This window comes from Haliaeetus leucocephalus, unplaced genomic scaffold (genome assembly GCF_000737465.1).
Source record: "Haliaeetus leucocephalus isolate CR32 unplaced genomic scaffold, Haliaeetus_leucocephalus-4.0 Scaffold517, whole genome shotgun sequence".
In the NCBI taxonomy this organism is placed as follows: Eukaryota; Metazoa; Chordata; class Aves; order Accipitriformes; family Accipitridae; genus Haliaeetus; species Haliaeetus leucocephalus.
In genome coordinates, this window is record NW_010972953.1 from 664,283 (window position 1) to 668,551 (window position 4,269).

A 4,269-nucleotide genomic window follows, 5' to 3' on the forward strand; every position below is an offset into this window, starting at 1 on the left:
GGGCCGCGCTGCCCCTCGCTGGCCGACGCGCTGGAGGGGCTGCAGGACGTGGAGCGGTACTACCGGCAGCTGTATCCTTCTGCTGGGGTCGGGCGGGCAGCGCCGGCCGGTGCCTTTTTCTCTTTGTTGTCCTTAGCGGGCAGGAAGGTACCTGGAGAGCAAGCTGCTGCTGCTCCGCATCCGCTGCGACAGCCTGGCAGACATGGAGGCCCTCCCGCAGTCTTGGGAGAGGATTTTGGCGCGCTACCAGGAAGACGTCGTTCAAGGTAGTTCTGCTTACAGCAGACCCAAAGGGCCTTTCCCGGAGCTCCGCGCTGATGTCTCAGCCCTGGGGACAGCACGTGGGCCTGGTGGTGCTTGCTGTGTGGGTCTCAGTAGCAGCGGGTGACCTTGCCCAGTTTGTGGTTGAGCTTTGCGACCTGCTTTGAGATCTGGTGAACAACTTCAGGTGTAAATACTCGCCATCGCACCCTGGGCACAGCTGGAAGCGGCGCCCTTCCTCACAGTGTAAGAAGGGGCTTAGTGATCCGTTTTGCTTGGTCTGCTAAGTTAGTTTTACTTACGTTTCTCTTCATTGCTTTTAGAAACACATTAAGGCTTTGTGTGTACAGAATACAGATAAAATGCATTAAGCCAATGGGGTTGGTTTTTCCCTTCTACCTCAGATACGCTTTTTAAGATCTCTCTGTTTGTGGACAACCAGCGAGAGCTGTGCTGCTCACCAGGCTCCTGACGGAGAACAGGAGGGACTGGCGTCGACCGGCTTCTGCGAGAGTCTGGTATGTTCTGAGGTGACCACGAAGAGGATGATGAATTGAGGAAGCTTCACTGGTGCTTTTTGGAAGCTGAATGAGTTGGGTACTTGGCCTCAGTAGGAAATGCTTGGACTGTTTCATTTTCAAGTGGAAATGGACTTGGCGTCTGAAGAAGAGGCTGAGCTGAACAAGCTGTGGAAATTGTCCTTTCTTTTGCCTGCCGTGGATGTTTTGTATACTGAAAAAAAATGTTGAGACTTACTAACTTGAGGTGTGCTGCAAATAAGTGACCATAACATAAAATCCAGCAGGCTGATACCTGTACGTGTAAGGAGGATGCGTAGGTACCGTCCTTACAAATAAATAAAAGATGTCAAATCAGGGCTTGAAAACAGTTTGCACCTTGTGCCTCTCAGCAATGTGTTTGCTTTCATCTACCTGTACATTGAAGAGGAAGGAACAAATTTGGCTTGGAAATGTAATTATGGAGGTACGGAACCCTGAGGTCTGACATAAGCAGTTTTCAAGTGTGTTAGAGTATGCTCTTCTGATATCTCTGCTAGGGCATGTTTAAATCAAAGTCTTAAAACTTCATGCTCTGTGGCCACAGCAGCTGCTGACAGTTCTGGGGACGTCTTTTGTTGGCCATGACACCAATCCTCTGTAATGTTCCCGGAAAGTAGTGGGGTGCCTGTTGCTAAATAACATTTGGTACGAAATTGTAGCTTCTCAGAGAAGGCCAAATAAAGAGTTGTACTTGGACGGATTTTAGATGTGCTTGTGCTCCCTGTTTTTACGGCGAAGCAGGTCTCAAACCCGAGGAGTCCATCTGACCACCTGAGGGCACTGCTCGACCTGCGGAGAGCCGCCCAGGGGAGCCCTGCGAGATGGCCGCAGGGCTGGGGCTGCCAGTGCTCGCCATCAGCTGGCAGGTCTTCACGGGATGGTGCTTTATATGCAGTTCTAATTGCAAAGAAAAATGATGTCACCCTCTTGGCGTTGGTATGGCTTCCGGGCGTCATGGCTGACGAAATCGGCGTTTGCCAAGGGAAGGGCGTTAAGCCCAGGGAAGCAAGGCAGGTTGTGCTCCCAGCACGTACAGGGCAGGGGATCCAAGGGCTGGTGGGGAGCTCAGCTGGCTTGGCGGTACTCCTCTGCTGCTGAAGGTAGTTCCTCTTTGTTCCTGCGTGCTCTGCGCGCTTCGGGACCCTGATGTGCTGCTGATCCTGTCCTCCAGCCGGCTGTGGGGGGCTCTCATGGCTGGACAGGTGCCCGCTGCTCCGGGCATCCCCTACAGCCCCTGTGTGAGACTGCAGCGTAACTGTGTGTTGTGAGTTGCAGTGTGACTGTTCTGAGCTTTTCACTTGGCCATCTCCTTCCTAGGGAAGTGAGAAATGGAGTCCTCCTCCTGCTGCTTCAGCTTAAGATGAAGCAGATGATGCAGTGAAGATACTGGTTTGGCAGATCAGCCAAGAATGCAGTTTATTTAGCAAATGGCTGTAGAGCAGTCTCGATGCAGATGCTTCTGCGTGCAAAGCACTTCCCATCCTTGAGTGGCTCTGTCTCGCCGTGACCTGTCGCTGACTCATTTTGTCAGTGTGCTGCTGATGCTGTGGGTTGCATCACAGCATCAGTTCAGTATAAGGCATTAATTTTCCTGTCCACAGCAGAGTGAGTAATTTCATCTAGTTTCCTTTTCCAGAGCTTTGATTCCAGCCGCAAACTCCTCCCCAACTCTAGAAATTCATGTCCTGTGTTTAGGTTGCAGTCAGTGAAGCAGCGTAGGTAAACTTTATTAGCCATTACCTCCTGCTGGTGTTCAGCCCATGCATCTTCCCGTGGGACATCACTGACTTCTGTTTTTAAGGAAAGGGCAAGTGTATGCTGTGGGATGACACAGATCGCAGTAAATTTATGTAGATGCCCTCCAAGCTATCTCTGACAGCTGAATGCTGGTGTCTGCAGAGGCTGCCAGTCTGAAATCCATCTGATAAAAAGGTTGAATGTTGCAGTACAGCAAAGAGCAAAGGTAATAGCACTATCTTTCATCCATCTCCTGTTCCTTTTCTGATATGGTTTTGAACCTGTGGCCAAAGTGCAGACATGTTGCCTGTGTTGGGAGTGTGCTGCCAAGCTACGTGGCTAATGGCAAGCATGCCTGCACGTCCCATCAGTGCTGATGGCTGTCACTGCAACGAGTGACTTGTACAGTTCTGGTTTTGGGATGGGAGATGAGGGAGAGCAGACAAAAGAACAGAGAGCAGCTGTATGGCCTTGGGTTCATTATATGTGGCTCGAAGGGCGTAAGACGGATGATGGCGGGGTGAATCCTGGGGTGTCATCCTTGCTCAGGCCTTGATATAGCATCATCATAAAACAATAAATCATGGTGCTTGTGGACGCAGAATTGTGTTTACATGTGCACATACTACACAGCTCTTCAACACCCTTCTTTGTGAGTCTGTCTTTAGTACAGCTGCATAACGAACAAATGGATTTAAATTTTGGAAGGTCTTCAGAACAGTTTGGTGGTGGCCCTTCTGCTTCTCCTAGATGTTTGGCCCTCTGATGTCTGTCTTTGGGCTAACAACAGCACTGCTAAAAGTGCTGAGAGAGCCTTCTGAATTAAAAGTGGCCACGACCTGACTCTGACTGAAATGGGGTGAAGGAGGTGCTCACTGAAGTTTTGATGTGACTAATTAGAAACATAGAATGGTTTGAGTTGGAGGGGACCTTAAAGATGATCTAGTTACTCTGTACTGTTTCTGGCTGATGGGCCATGTCATCAGTTGCAGTGTTCTGGAAGGGCACAACTGAACCTCTGCATCAGAGCACTCTAATTGGATACAACTGTAGGTTTGTTCCATTTCAAGATCTGGATGTTACAGCTCAGGATGGCTGCCAAGGTCCCCAGTTGCTGACAAGAATGTGGTTCCTTATGTGTGCGAGACTCCCTTCAGCCAACATTCGCCAGGGAATCTCTGTGGGTTTGAAGGTTCCCATCATCAAGACAGCCAGGGTGGGCATTCCCTCTTTAAGCATTTAACTTGGGAGCACTCTCCTCCTCTTCCAATGCCTGGGAGCCTGCACGGCTGAGTTAGATACCTGCATGCCCATGGCAGGGATATTGTTGGGTGGTGTCATCCCAGCCTGCGGCTCGGAGGAGCCAGGGCAGACTGTCTGCGGTAGGCGCTGCTCTTCCTCCCCACGTCTCTCCCTCATCCTGAAGGTCCCTGGCTTGCTCTCAGTTTGTTTCTGTGCCTGAGCTTTCCAAGACTGAGCTGTGACGTGGCCCACTGCTAGCAAGCCATGTCTGCTGTCATCAGCGAAGGATTTCAGTGTCTGTCTGAGTACTGGGATGGGAGGGAAGCGAGTGAAAACACAGCAGCATCTGCTGGCAGGCAGTGGGTCCTCTCCAGCTGCCTGGGGAAGCTGAGTGCAGGACTGGGGGGCTCCAGCCTGTGCAATGCCTGAGTGAGGCCAGTGGGTAAGGGCAGTATCAAGGGCTCTGAGA